Raw genomic sequence first — 16719 nt, 5'->3', positions numbered from 1 at the left:
AAAAATCTTCACGCGCTTTCCTATCTTTTATTTTACTCTCTTTCTCTAACGCACACTGCCCGGTAAATGTCTCAGGATAAAAACCGCGGCGCGACACAACATTCGACAAGCTCCTTTAGATCTCTAACTTTATGTAGGAGATGCACGTAGATATAGGTTGGTGCATCACTCAAGGGGGCGAGCTTTCTTGCTAAGGAGCCCTCTTTATCTCTAATTTATTTTCTGATTTTCCGATTTTCCGGACCAGTACCAGTTCACTGGTGTCCCTCCTACTGTTTGCTTCGGAACATTAGGAGTAACCTAACTCCAAACCTCTAGTCTGCTTCGGGACTCTTGGCTTTTCCTAGCTTCTGGCTTAGCCTTCTTCGGGGCTCTGTTGGAAATCTCAACCTCAGTCGCTTAGCCTCCTTCGGCGCTCTCTGACCACCTAACCTCCTCACTACTTGCCACGGAGCATTGGGAACCATAACAACACTCTACCTAACCTGCTACGGAGCTTTGTGGAAATAATGTCTGCGGTCTCTCGGTCAAAGACTATATAGTACAAGACCCGAGGGGGTATGTGTGGGGAAAAATTACCGGAGCTGATCTCTTTTGATTTGTGATCTTCAGGTGGTCAGGATGAGTGATTGATATGTCGTGAAGTTCACAGGTGGTGCATAAACAAGATGGCGGCCAAATTCCAATATGGCCGCCGTTCGGTCATATAATTTAACGTTTCCTGCAGATACAAATGCATTAGATTTTTTTAAAACTCAGATAATGCTGAATCAACCAGGGAGCAGCTCACATAATGATTGATTATATGGGCGGCCTAATGGGAGGCGGGGGCTGCTCGGGCCCTCCGGGTTCACGAAGGCGTAATATAGTACGATATTTTCTTTTGATCCGATCCTCCTGAACTGAAAATTTGTAATCCCCTTTTGGTAATGTGTTATATCTCCGAAAGTTAGCAAAGCCCCTTCCGAAACAAAATCGTAAATACTCCACTGTATATATATATATATATATATATATATATATATATATATATATATATATAAGAGAGAGAGAGAGAGAGAGAGAGAGAGAGAGAGAGAGAGAGAAATATAGATATAGATATAGATAAATCATCTGTATACTTTTTTCTATGCGCAAATAATATTGTACATAAAATTTGGTCTGTTTTATTACTATTATATTTCTTTTGTAGTACTTTTAATATTTATTATTTAATCAACATATTATTCCCTAATACTTTTTTTTATACCTATGTTCATAAGAATTTTTGTCTATTTGAGGAAAAACGATCTAAATTTTTACTTTCTTTTAGGCGATTATAACTTCAAAGAGGTTCCTTAGACCCCACAAATTTGAAAACTTTATTGTTCTTTCTATTCTATTCTATTATTATTATTATTATTATTATTATTATTATTATTATTATTATTATTATTATTATTATTATTATAACTACAAAGGAAGCCAAAACTGAAGAAACAACTGTAATTCGATCATAAACGGTTCTGTTGAAGTTCCTCAAGTACCCACGGAGTGGCGCTGAATGTTCCTAGTCGAAGCTGCCCTCTGGCGGAATCAATGGAAACTACCAGAAACTCAGAGGAGTAAAGAGAATATTTAAACAATTTTACATTATAGAGTCGAACATTGCAACATTCAAAAAATCCAGATGTAATATGTACCCTACAAAATATACAAAGTAATTACTCAGCTTTAACCTATCGCTTTTTAATCTTTTTCTTTTATTTTTATCAGTATTATAAGGAAACAAAACTGAAATAATTTTGTTGATTTTATTTCCCTTCTGCGATCTCTTAGCGTGTGAAGGAAGAAACCTATTATTTACGCAGAGTCCGAGGTTCGCTAGGATTCAAATTGGGAGTGGTTAGTTATTGCAAAGATTCTCCTGAAATATTGTTCCTACAAATTAGGCCACCTCTAATAGAACGTCATTACTGGAAGGATTTAGTAGTAAGCCATATGCTAGAATCACACTTGACTACAGAAATTACATAAATTCAGAGGCGCACCCACAGGGATGGTCCATCGGGTCCGGACCCCCCCCCCCCAAACATCGTAACTTGACAAATATCTCCACATTTTCATAAGAAAACTATGGTTACTCTAGGAGAGAACTGGTTGATATACCTTAAAAATTTGAGCTTACATTACATCTCTAGGGGCCGCGGTGGCTCAGTGGTAGAGCGTTCGCCTCTGGGGGATGAGGTCCTTGGTTCGATCCTAGCTCGCGCCAAGTGAAGTTTGTGGTGGTCGAACACCGTGTGCGTGAGTTTTCTCGGGATTCCCTCATTTCTTCCCACTTTCTTCATTTCATTCATTTCTCATTTTCACCGTCTTCTTTAGCCTAACCGGCACACAGTGGGGCGAAAACGCAAAAAGCTGGCCAAAATATGATAACTATATTCAAATTGAATAAAATTTAGTATTAAGGAGTTATTGAGGTTGCTGATAACGATTCTGCAACTAAAGTTGAAAAAAACAAAATGGCGGATCCAAAATGGCGGAATAAAATTTGCAAAAGTCGAAAAAGTCGTAGAAATGTTCTCAAAAGTAGCGATAAAGGGGTTATTGAGGTGGCTGATTACGATTCTGCAACTAAAGTTGAAAAAAACAAAATGGCGGATCCAAAATGGCGGAATAAAAAGAATGTCAACATACTTCGTAATTTTCACAATGTATCTTTAACAACATTCACGTTTTTCACATATTTTGATGAACAATTACTTGTTACTTACGTTCTTATTTATTAGAAATGTATTATTACTTAAATGACACAAATTATTGGTATTTGATTCGGTTATGATAACTGCAACGGCTTGTCACTGTAACATTAAATGAACAATAATTAACGTCAACACGCTTCGTAATTGGCACTTTTTGGCAGCTACTTTTTTGTCGATAGCATTAATTAATATTCAGACTACCATTCTACAAAATATGAACGTGGTGCATGAGGGTGCACATAATGTTTTCGACGCTTTAAGTTAATAAAATATATAAACAATGTGAAAATTTTGCCTGACTTGCGATTCAAATTATAAATTATTAGATCATTATTATTAATTTTCCACTTCATACACTTATTCTACTTACCAGTACGATATAGAAAAACTTTACAGATTTAAAAACTATGAACGCGTTCGAAAGTTACAACCGTTTTAACGGACGCGTCACAATTCTTCTATTGTTCTCTACGCATTTGGCCTGCTGAAGGGCCTACTTAAGAGTGGCTCAGGTAGTCGGAATAAAGTAAAAACCCTATTCTATTTATGGATTTGGGCCCTTCTAACATCACTCTAGCCAACTACATAAAAAAATTCCTATATTACTAACTTTCGTTTTTTACTTTTGGCCAGCTTTTTGCGTTTTCGCCCCACTGTGCGGCATAAGCATGAAACGTAAAACTTAAAGATTTTATTTCATTTACTACATCTGTAGTCTTTCTTTTCTTATAAAAATAACTTAGTTTTATTATCCTAGCTGAGAATATAGGTGACTACTTTAAAATTACTTATCGTTTTATCAAGTGTAGAATAATACCATTTCTATATTACTTAGACATAGTAACTACCAGTGGTAGTCCCCCAAACTTCGGACACCTCCCAACACAAATATCTGGATGCGCGCCTGAGTAAAATGGATTGTCATTAAGAATATGAAAAAATTATCTAAGTACGAGAAAATTCGATTTTTTAAAATACAATCTTGATAGTTTAGGAAAATATCTGAGTAACAACAATTTTAGAATGATCCCCCCTCCAAAAAATGGATCAAAAGATTGCGATCTTGGCCAATAATTGATTTTTGCATCAGGGCTACAAAATTTTTGAATGGGGCGATCCTTTTTTTTTTTTTTTTTTTTTTTTTTTGTATTTTCTACGTAATAAGCATATCATACTGAGTTAAGTGATAGTTTGGGTTTGAGCATACTGTATATATTCTCCCGATATTAAGACTACAAGAAAATTTTTGTCGAAGAATTTTTAGAACTCTTGAAAACACTTATTACGACATAATTTTTACTTTCAAAACTTCAGAAAATTTTAGAAAGTACGTAGATACGTAAATTAGTGAAATTACCGTATGAGAATACGAAATTAAAGAAAAATTAAACATAATATCATGAAATTGCAATGGATGACATAAAAAATATTATAATATATTCGAAAACCTGTCAAAATTCTACAGTATTGTTTCTTATCCCCAAAATTAAATTATTCCAGCGCTAATACTACTAGGAATAATACAATTATACGTACTTCCAGAAATATAATAGCTACAGAAAACCATATAGAATGAAACTAGAATATGACGGAATTCGCATTCCGTAATATGATATACAGTTATGAATTTATTTGTTACAATTATAGACCTACACCTTTGTATTTGTTTATCTCATCATTGATCAAGTAATGCTATTTTCATTTGCAGTTATTTCAGGACAAAACTTGCCGAGAAAGAGGAAGTAACATGATAGCGGCAGTTATAGCGTACCTAATGGATAGATGACTCCATTAGGAATTAATCTTGATATCGAAATAAATAAATAACTTCATATAGAAAAGTATACGACAGCACCAGTCCCTTGTTTACTCTAGTATACGTTCGTAGTTATGTGGTTAATATACACGAGTTCGTTTCCCGGTGGGAACTCACATGGTCCAGATCTCACGTTATCCTGTAGGTTCATGTCTCATGTAGTCTCAGCCAGGCCCGTATCCAGGAGGGTTTAGGAAACCCGGGCCCTCCCTATATCTTTACTGGCTACCCCTAAAAGTTTCACGGTAGGCTTGCAAATGAACTATAATATGGTTGTATCGGGCCGCCGCTACATTTTTGGGCTGGCTACCGACCTGGTCTCAGCCCGGAACTGGACGCTAAATTACGTCAATCAACCTTCCTTGTTTGCTCTCTTAAATAATAATAATAATAATAATAATAATAATAATAATAATAATAATAATAATAATAATAAGAATAATAATAATAAAATAAAGAAGAAGAAGAAGAAATTTAACCATATTCATGAAGAAACCAATGTTGACTAAGAGCACTTAATTCGGGTTCCATAGTATTTCGTCCCAGTAGCGTTTCGTCCGAAGACAAAATCCGTAGCATTTCGTCCCGGTGTAGTAGCGTTTCGTCTCAATGCAAATCCATGGCAGTTCGTCTCGAGCTGCCGTTATGTTTATTGATTAATGAACAGACTAATGAGTAGGGTTTCGTCTAGCACCCCACACAGGTGACGACTCACAAGCCGATCAACCGGTAATTCTAAAACTTAATTTAGGTGGCAGCACAGCCTGATAGGCCTACTATTGTGCTGCCAAAATGTCTTGAGCCGTGGCAAAAATGCGAACTAACGCTCACACTGTCATACACCCACGCGTTGAGCCAATAAGGGTTCAACTGTTGCTAAGCGAGAGAAAGCGAGTGGAATTCCTTCAGCCGATAGCAACGCTTGCAACGGAAGACCAGGGATTAAGTCAATGTGGCATATCTTTAGGCAGTTCGAACACTTGCTAACGAGCGTTCTCCATGGAAGTACGGGACTCAGAATGTGTGCTGCCTTATCTTTTTGAAGCCAGCAAAAATGGAGGATGTTTGACTATATATCCACAGTATCACAGAAGACCGCGAAAAACTGACTGAATTTTTAATTACTTTGTTGACCAGTGGTTTGAAAATCCACAAATATCAGTTGACATGTTGAACTGCTTCCAAAGACGACACGGAACAAGTAATGTTGTAGAAGATTGGAACCATCGCATAAACCCAGTTGTGGGTAAATCACACCCACGAGTGAGTTTTGGTTGTATTCTTGAAAAAAAAAAAAAAAAAAAAAAAAAAGCAGAACGTTTAGATGCGAAGTTTATGAGGATGAAGTTGAATTTACAAGGGGTGAAAAGGAAGAAAAAAATATGTTTCCATGGATGACAAAATTGTAAGAGCAACTGACTCACTGCAAAAGTCAGGAGACATTGGGAGCTTTTTAAGAAGCGTCTCTTACATAATCCTTACAGATTAAAGAGAAAGGAAAGCCGTAAGGACTCACATATGAAAATATTGGACGAAAGCTATTGATAGTGAAGAATATACGAATATCATTTAATAAGTAACAAAGCACTGGCTCCAATTATAATTTTGGGACAAGGCCTTAAGTTTTAAGGTCGAGTGCTGTAATTCCGTGGATTTTTTAGTTTATGAAAATTTTAAAAAATAATCCATGAATTAACCGCGCGGGTCCGTGAAATTCGTGGGTTACTTACTACCCCTTTCGTATATGTTGAGTGCCAAGCTTATGCAGCAGGCCCACCTCTGTCAGAGAGGTGCCAATAAAAGAGGGCACACAGTCCAGGCTGGTGACAACAGTGAAGCTTATCGCACTGTAAACTTAATAAATGTGTGTGTGTATTGTGTGTTTGTGAATGTAATTACTGGACAAAACGCTACTCGAAACCTAAGTTTCGTGTTCGTGGAATTGGGACGAAATGCTGCTTGGGACGAAACGCTACTTGGACGAAACGACACGACACGTTAATTCGTGTTATTATTTAATTGACAATCTTTTGTCGTCACGAATTCTGTCGAGGAATTTGAAGCTTGAGATATATAAAATGATAATCGTGCCTGTTGTTCTGTATGATTGGAAACATGATCGCATACTTTGAGGAAGAACGTTGTCTGGAAATATTTGAGAACAAGATCGTTAGACGAATATTCGGACCCAAGAAGGGCGGGAATGGCTGAAACTTCATAACGAGGGACTACATAATTTACACGGTTTACCAAGTATTGTTAGGGTCATCAAGTCTAGGAGGAATGGAAAAAAGTAGGAACAGTTTCAAAGTTTTAACTGAAAGACCAATCGGAAAACGACCATTAGGAAGACCTAGGCGGAGATGCGAAGACAATAGTAAGATGAATCTCGCAGAAATAAGTATACAAAGTAGAAATTGGATCCAGTAGGCCAAAGGTAGTTAATTCATGTAATAAAAACTGAACTCTAAGAAAGTTTGAAAAAATGAAATGAAATCTTTGAGTTTTACGTCTCACGGTTATGCCGGTTAGGCTAAAGGAGACGGTGATGGTGAGTAATGAATGAAATGGTGGAATGAAGAAAGTGGGAGGAAACGGGAGAACCCCGAGAAAACTCACGCACACGATGTTTGTCCACTCTAAGAAAATTTGAATTTTATCAAAGTGTGAACTAATTTGGAACTAAAAAAAAAGGAAAATTTCCAATCGACTTATTACGTCACCACAATTTCACAATCTGAAATTTGCTGCAATCAAATATCTGATTTCCAATATGAAAGAAGTACCCATAACGAATTGGAAAAGAGGAAACATTGAATTGATGGAATTCAGAAGAAAGAAAGGAAGAAATATATCTTTCAAGCCCTTTTTCAAAATAACCAGCACGTCATGAAAAAAAAAAAAAAAAGTTCGGTTTACAAAGACTCCTTTACCTATTTTCTTTGTCAGGGAGACACAAAATCTCAACAATACTTGTTGGATTACCATCAATTTTAGCCGGGGGGGGGGCGGTAGATAGTGAAAACCGTTGAATTGAATTGATTGATAAAGTGATTTATCCAGGTAATTTTAAGATATGGACAATCAAAAATTGATTTCTCATGCAATTATATGCTATATATATCATCCTTGCTTAGTAGGCTGCCCGCAGTGCTGTTAAGATTGCGGGTTAGTATAATGTTCAGGACGCAAAATCCGTGGAATACAACACTAACGGTAAGATGAAAAGAAATGAACATTTTCTCGACAAATCTAAAGAATTAAATATTTTCTGTTTTCAAATATTCATTTACCCTAAAGTATGCATTTAAATGCTATATTTGAATTTGGATTTGGTAACATTTAGATTGTTAAGAAATTTGATTTATCAAAAACAAACAAACAAACAAAAAAAACTTCGTCACGTGGTGTACGCGGTGACACTGCTATTTGTTTTTGTATGTGGTGCTATCTGTTGGACAATTCTATAGAGATGCAAGGGCTCGGAAAAAACCCGGCTTTTTTGGAAAAAAAACTCGGTTTTTTCTGCTTCGCTTTTTTGCTTGGGAAATTTTGGGCTTTTTTGAAAATTTTGCTTTAAATTGATAAACCAGATTTTGTTTCGCTTCTCTACAACACAAAAAGTCATTTAATTAGTGGTTGATGCCGATAATAATATAAAACCTCGAAAATAAACCATGAATTTCGAAAAGATATTTCAAACAGTTTTACTTCTCAACATATTTACATTATGAATTCCAAAGGATTAACCAATGTATATAATAAGATTTTTTTTAACCTCCTACATACAAAAGTAAGCAGGGTTGGCAAGAGCCATGGTTGTTTTTGAAAATGTCAAAAACCCGTTTTTTGGGGGGAGTTTAAACTAGGCTTTTTTGGTTTAAACCAGGTTTTTTGGGTTTAGATATTTTGCTTTATGTATTTATATTACATATTGACAAAAATAAGTTTGTTTCGCCTTGGTGTTATTATGCAACAACGGGGTTATGCTGGAAGAGGTCACATAAGCTTAAAGAAGTCCGGTCAGTAAATTTCTTAAATTGAGAAACTCACGCCCTAGCCATCGGGAAAATCCCGTCATTACTCTAAATGTAAAACAATAACGGAAAAAATCCTGTTATTGCTTTCCATGTAAAATTTAAAGGTCAACGTATCATAATCAGTACGCTAAAACTGAAATATTACATTACAAATTTAGTGCGTACATATCATTGAAAGTACAATCCAAGCTAATGTTGGAAGCTACGTAGGCAATCGATAAATTTTGTCAATTTATATCAGTATATTTAAGCAACCTTGGCTTCTTTATAAAACAACAGGCATTCAGGCATGCAGAAATATACAATTTAGTTTCGTTTCGTATGTTCAGGCTTAACATCCTTACGTAATACCGAGGTTATCAAGGAGAAGACTTTCGCTTAAAGTGACATCCGAACCGCTACTTTGTTTACGCATGAAAGAAGGGTTGTGGTTCGACCGAGAATTGAACATGGGACACCTTGATTAAAAGGTGAAAAGGAAATAGAACTAACGCAGATGGTTTGATGTATGGAAACGTCACCATGAAGTTCACACGATTCGCATTTTTCGTACCTTTTTTTTCGGTTTAAACCAGTTGTTTATTTAAAAAAAGAAGAAAAACAGCTGGTGTAAACCAGCCAACCCTAAACGTAAATACTTCTTTTAAAAAAATACTCAAATAAGTAGCAAAATTCTATGTAGTATTTTTACTTCAAAATATTCCATACCCTCTTTTTGGAACAAAATAAAATTAAAATCTATATATATAAAAGAGAACGTACAAATCCTTTGTGAACTCATCACGCTAATACGGCTGAACCGATTTCTTTCATTTTTGGGGGGTTGTTAGGATTTGGACCCTAGATGGTTTTTATCATATCACTTTAATTTTTAATTACCAGTGTCTTGAGATAATGGACCATTCAAGTCTGCATAGTTCATCATAGGTAAAAATAAACGTATGTATATGCAACCCGCATGACCACGTGACTCGGCGGGTTAACATAAATGACAGGCGCTTGCAATTTGAAAGCGAAAAAGTAAAAATTATCTAAGTAACAAAGTTTATTGCGTTCCGGGGTGACCGCAGCGAAGCGGGGTGAACGCTGCTAGTAAAACATAAGAAAAATACTTAGATTTATATGATACACTTAAAGGCTGCACACCTAGAGCTTTTGGTTTTGTATATTCTTGAAATTCTACAGTTTTATATAAGCACCATCACGGTTTATTCAGTCCTCAAGTTTTCTGTATTTTTAACAAGAGGGATTGAACATGAAGGGTGTGAGATAAGAACATGGTAACCCATAATTTTACTATTAAGAAATTAGAAAATTTCTGCTGCACAATCCATTTTGAAAGTCGGAAAGCTGATTTTTCACATAAGTCTATACATGAGGGATTAAACGAAGCGGTATGCGTTGCTGCCTATCTGATGCTGCGTAATTCAGCAATTGAAAATTTGTTAGTTACCATGTTCTTGGCTCACACCCTTCATATCATTATGGAACTCTCCCCACCCCACCAACACAAACAAAAAAGGACTACGGAATATATTTAAGTTAAGATAAATACAACTGCCCAACAAACATGATTGACTGGAGCTTTTGCGCTTCTATCGAGAAGTCCGGAATTCAACTCAGCATTCGACCATTCTGACAAAACTTTTCTTCATTCCATCTAAGAAGTAGAAATAGTGCGTGTACTGTGAGTTGGCTGACTTCATTTCTTATTGTTTTTAAATCGTTATTATTACTAACTAGCAGCGTTCACCCCGCTTCGCTGCGGTCACCCCGGAACGCAATAAACTTTGTTACTTAGATAATTTTTACTTTTTCGCTTTCAAATTGCAAGCGCCTGTCATTTATGTTAACCCGCCGAGTCACGTGCTCATGCGGGTTGCATATACATACGTTTATTTTTACCTATGATGAACTATGGAGACTTGAATGGTCCATTATCTCAAGACACTGGTAATTAAAAATTAAAGTGATATGATAAAAACCATCTAGGGTCCAAATCCTAACAACCCCCCAAAAATGAAAGAAATCGGTTCAGCCGTATTAGCGTGATGAGTTCACAAAGGATTTGTACGTTCTCTTTTATATATATAGATTACCAGCAGTGACGGTTTTGCGAGGGTTAGGGGGGGCGGTCTTTCGGACTGAAGCCTGTTCCCCAAAATTACGGAATGTCTAAAACAAACGAAATATCTATTAGTTATGCCTTTACTCATAAACTTTAAGCTGCCGTCAAATAAAAATTACGAATGTTTAGAAAAACTAAACATTAGTAAGAAAAAAACCCTCCCAAAATACTTTTCTAAATCCGCCACTGATTCTCAGTATAAAATGATCTTCAAGGTTGTATCCGGAAGATTATCGCTAAATATATAAACGAAACGAAATACAGTATTAGTTATGCCTGTACTCATAAACTTCAAGATCCTCCCAAATAAAATTAGGAGATTTTAGAAAATGAAACAATCAGAGAAACCCGTCCCAAAGTACGTTTCTAAATCCGCTACTGATTATTTGTATAAATTAGTATTCAAGGTTGTATCCGGAAAATTATTGCTAAATCGTTGCACAGCTACAGTATAACAGAAATGTGGAAGTACGGTTAGACGGACATATTGAAAAACGTACGCTTTGACGGATATATATATAGAAAAACGTAAGTTTAACTTCTGCGTTAGAAGCTAGAGTACTAAGCTCTTAGAAATGAAACAGACGTCAAACTGAAATGACATCGAGAAGAAAAAATATCGATAACTCAAAAGTTAAATAGCCTCTAAAATTGCCCTCAAATACTATATTCTTCGTGTTAGCTTTAATTCGTAAAACATGTGCTCCATCCATCTTGATGGTGAATTTTAGAGCGAAATATGGCATTTAGGTCATGGAATTCTTATCTAAGTATAGAATATACTATAAGAAAGCTATTTAGATAGAAAAATCATGAAAATGAAAAAAGCCAAAATTTCCAAAATTCTCGTTTTTTTCCAAAAAAGCCGGCTTTTTATGTGAAAAAAACCATCGATTCAAAAAAGCCGGCTTTTTGCATCTCTACAATTCTATCAAATACTTGAATTTTGCATTTCGCAGTTCATCTTTGCGTTGTTTATCTGATTAGTTTGACGCCTTTCGTTTATGCGCTTTAGTCTAAAGGAGATGGATGGTTCATGAGTGGTTGTGAAATCATCTGTAGAATGAGAATGTCGGAGGAAAGGGGGAAAACCCGGGAAAACTCACGCACACGATGCTGTCCAACACAAACTCATTTGAACTGAGATCGAATCCGAGACCCCTCTCAGCAGAGGGAAGCGCTCTATCACTGAGCCACATTGCCCCATTGTTTATCTGCTATAGTTAACATTATTATTAATACTAAGGGGCACGGTGGCTCAGTGGTAGAATGCTTAATTCTAGTGCGTAGGTTCCTTGGTTCGATCCCGCCCAAGTAAGTTTGTGGTGAACAACATCGTATCCGTGAGTTTTCTCGAGGGTAACTCCGTTTCCTCCCACTTCCCCATTCCACCAGTCTTCCATCACCATTCACTTGCCTTAATCATCGTCTCCCTTAGCCTAATCGTGGGACGTTAAACTGAAAGATATCAATTTCATTATTACAACGGTGAAGGTATCCTGTATAAAACAGAATGATTTGAAATCAGCATTTCTGAAGATCGCTTAACTGTTTAAGAACTCCGCATTTCTTCTATTTACAAGATTACGAAAAAAAACACACAGAAAATGATAGAGAAATTACTCAGGTCTTATCGCGGACTCCACGGCTCAGCGGATTACATGTTGCGAACTGAAGCCTCCGTGTATAAAAATAGTCCTACACAAAATCCTTGTAGCATTGTATTTACTGAATTTCTGATATATCTTTTTAATGCCCTCTCTTTCCACTTCAAAAGAATAATTTATTGCTGTTTAAATTCTTGTGAACAATGCTCAAAGAGTACAGAAAGTGCTACCCTGCAGCAGATTTCGGGCGTGTAAATACATATATTACATACGTACGATATCTACCACCTCTCTCTGTTACATATTACATATATGAGAGAGAAAATTGTGTTTCTCGCAAATAGTACGTTTTAGCAGTTTTCCGTGTGGAATCGCTATCAGCATGGCAAACTGGTAGAAACCGTTTATTCATTGCTGGAACAAGCTTCTCTATTCCTCCGCATGAAAACTGCAACATTGTTTAATCAGCATTTACGAGGCCTTTAATTTGCTTCATCGTTGGGTTTCTAATAACGGTATACGATGACCATCCACCAAAATGGTTCCTTTTTTCTTTATCTTTTTTTTTTTTCCGTAGTATTTGGGTTCAGGTTCACCAACCACAGTTTGCAATGTTGGATTTTTCGAAGCTCTCTCTTTCCCTTTAGTTGTAAATATGTCGATTACGCTTTTCTCTGTCCCATAGTGGACCAAGCTTCTATCTTTGTGGTATTCCAACCGGCTGCTTGGGGCTTTTAATGGTAGGATTTCGCGCCATATCTGTGTCTACTTGGTATAGCTAGTTTGCAGCGTTAAAAATGCTCGACGCATTGCAGTCATAATTTTATAGCAATTAAAAACAAATATAAAGCTAATATTGTTGGGCTACGCTATGGAAGATTTTTTAAAAAGTAAAAGTTCAGAGAATGCTTGCAAGGTCATTGCATCCATATTATTGTTAAGCTAGAATCACGCGTAACGGAAAGTACGTGATAGATGTAACTGTAAAATAATCTAGTATCGAGAGAGAGTAACATGAAAGTCAAGGAGGCCGCGATGGCTCAGTGGTAGAGCGTTCACCTCGGGTGCCTAGGGTCTTTTGTTAGATCTCAGCTCGCGCCATGTGAGCTTTGTGGTGGACAAACACCATGTGCGTGGGTTTTCTCGGGCTTCTCCCGTTCCCTTCTACTTTCTTCATTGCACCATTGCATTCATTTTTCATCATCACTGTCTCCTTTTGCCTAAGCGTGAGACGTACAGCTTACAGATTTCGTTTCATTTTATTTACGGAAGTCACGGTTTGAATTACAGTAAAATTATTCTAGAATCAAGCGTAACGTAAAGGAAGTGATTGATATTACACTAAAACAATCTAAAAGCAGCCGTAACACGAAGGTTGCAGGTGTTATTAACCCTTTAGAGACGGACAGGACATAAAAAAACACACACACACAGCCTGGCGGTCCGTTGAGGAGGGGTGTGTGTTAAAAGAAAGGAATTTACGATAGATCATCATTTTTTAACTTCATTTTTATGGTTTTGCATGATTGTCTAAGACACTCTCTACTATTATTTTACCGAATGCTCAAAAACTTATACATATTGATAATATGCGTGCAATCTGATGCACCATGAAAAGGAGTATCCATTTTTAAAAAATCTCGCACGAACGTCTGCTAGAATAGAATAGAAATGAAATGAAATCTCTGAGCTTCACGTCCCACTGTTATGCTGGCTAGGCTAAAGGAGTCGGTGATGATGAGAAATGAATGAAATGGTGGCAGGAAGAAAGTGGGAGGAACGGGAGAACCCCGAGGAAATCTACACACACGGTGTTTGTCCACCACAAAGTTCACTTTGGTGCGAGCTAGGACCGAACCACAGACCCCATGCACCAGAGGTGAATGCTCTATCACTGAGCCACCATGATCCATGCTAGAATACAGTAGGCCTATGTTAGGTTAGAGTATGGAACTATGAGTGCACAACATATTTGTGCCATGTGGGGAATCCCGAAATAATTATTTGCATAAAATTCGACGAACAATGAAAAAGTTGCTGGAATGTTGTTGTAGTTTTCCAGTTGTGATGCAACCATGTGCACAATGAATCTAGTAGAATACAGTCCTTGCAGGGATGTAAATAAGGGCCCGCAGGCCTCGCAATGCGGGGGGCCTCAAGCCATCAGGGGCCACCAAATCGTGAAGTTGGATGTAGAGAAGGAGCCCCACTCGACGCTGTCTGCGGGTAATCCGCCCAAACCTTTAGTTACGCCACTGAGTCCTTGGGTTGCGTAATTATGAATGTGACAAGTTTGAATACGTTTTAACAGACAGTGTACAAACAGTATAGCTAAACGGAGGTGTGTAGTGATCAGTCAGCCCAATTTCAGAGATCGAGCAACGTGCAAACATCAAGTTCATGTACAAGTTCATGGAAAAATCTAATTCAGAGACTTTGATAGCCTCAAAATCTGATTCAGAGAGTTTGATAGTCTTAAAATCTGATTCAGAGAGTTGGATAGTCTTAAAATCTAATTCAGAGACTTTGATAGCCTTAAAATATGATTCAGAGACTTTAATAGCCTTAAAATCTGATTCAGACACTTTGATAGCCTTAAAATCTGATTCAGAGACTTGAATAGCCTTAAAATCTGATTCAGAGACTTTGATAGCCTTAAAATTTGATTCAGAGACTTTGATAGCCTTAAAATCTGATTCAGAGACTTTGATAGCCTTACAATCTGATTTAGAGAGTTTGATAGCCTTAAGGGGGATTAGGAATTAGAAATTAGATTTCTGGGCTTTTGGCATCTATGGTCATGTTTAGCCCATCATGTATGAGGATGACGTCCCTCAGCAATCACACTACCCGAGGAAAAGGAAGAAAGCGGCCTGGGATATGTATATTAGGTTAGGTACCATCCCGGTATTTGCCTGGTGGGAATGAGGAAAACCCAGCAAAACCTTACTCAAGATGGCTAACCTAAAAAAGCTTTTTCACTTTTTCGACCGAGTGTCCCACCGGGAAAAATAGTTTTAATGTTATACCATTCATACTATACATTTTTAAATAGATAAAGTGATTATACGAATCAAAATAACTCTACAATATTCTTCAATAATTAGTATGGCTAATATATTATTATATTACATTCTTCGTGAATCTTCCGTGTCGTGCAAGGATTCTTATAAATTCTAGTTTTTACACAAATTTACAAAACTAGACGAGACGAGAAATGGTTTCCGAAAATCAAGACGAGACGAGATCTCATCTTGTCTCGTCTCATGATGAACATTATTTCAAATTGTATGATATATTTAAATATTTACAACATTTAATTATTTATGTGTATAATATTCCTTAAAAAATGGCAGGTATTTTGTTGAAATGCGTAATGTATAAATATAATTATCAAATTTTAACATCAAAACAACAAGATGTTCCTGTCCTAACTGCAAACTTGTAATAGTACACGCAATGAACAACAGGTGGAAGCACAAGTCAAGGAGTGTAATGTTAGCACCTTTCTTGAAGATCTTTGTCTAAAGCAAACAACGAATTAATTCGCCCTTTTCTTTCTGTAATTCGACACTGAAAGGACCTGAGGTAGCTAAGGATTAACGCGACATCTTAGAATAACAAGGAATGTTTTTGAATCTGATGTAATTTGTTTGTATGTTATTTTGACTGTTTTTATTTCCTTTTGTGAAAGTTATTACCCTTTCTCTCCTCTTACAAAGAAAAACCAAGATATGTGGTGTGAGAATTTTCTAGTCTCTGTTAGACGTATAATGAAACGTCGAAATGTTTGTGTTCCGTGCAGCAGCCGGTCCGTGTGTAATTCAATAGACTCTAGAACGATTAAAAATCGGCAGATATCTAATTTCATATTCGAAGGGCATAATGGGTAATTTATTTTTTTCACTAGCACCTTATAGAAGTATAGTGGCGCCACCTAATCTTATCAACTCAAGAACAGTTAAATAAACGCAAATTCAGTTACTCAGTGGGTGAAAGTAGTGATCGGCAGTGGGAATATTCCCGGTGGGAAGGAAAATAAAAAATGGGAATATTCCCGGGATTTTTCTCTGATGAAAAGGAACCATTTTGTAAAGTAATGTAGAAATTATGTAGAAATAGAGATGAAATACTATCAATACACTCCAAACTACCGTTAGTAATAAACGTCGGTCTGTCTCCTGGCTCTGATTCAAATTTCTGAAAAGGAGCTCAAACTTCTCTTACATGTGAATTAACGCATGAAAATTTCGAGAAATATGTAGGAAGAAAGGTCGTGTGTTTCAATGTTACGTGCTAAATTATAAAACTAGATCATTCTCTTGCAAATATTGTGAACATAAATATGTATGCGCAAATGTGTCTTCTGAGACATGGTGAGACA

This window comes from Thermobia domestica, chromosome 16 (genome assembly GCF_964235325.1).
Source record: "Thermobia domestica chromosome 16, izTheDome1.hap1.1, whole genome shotgun sequence".
Lineage (NCBI taxonomy): Eukaryota > Metazoa > Arthropoda > Insecta > Zygentoma > Lepismatidae > Thermobia > Thermobia domestica.
The sequence above is the reverse complement of the archived record's forward strand: the minus strand, read 5'-3'. Positions refer to the sequence as shown.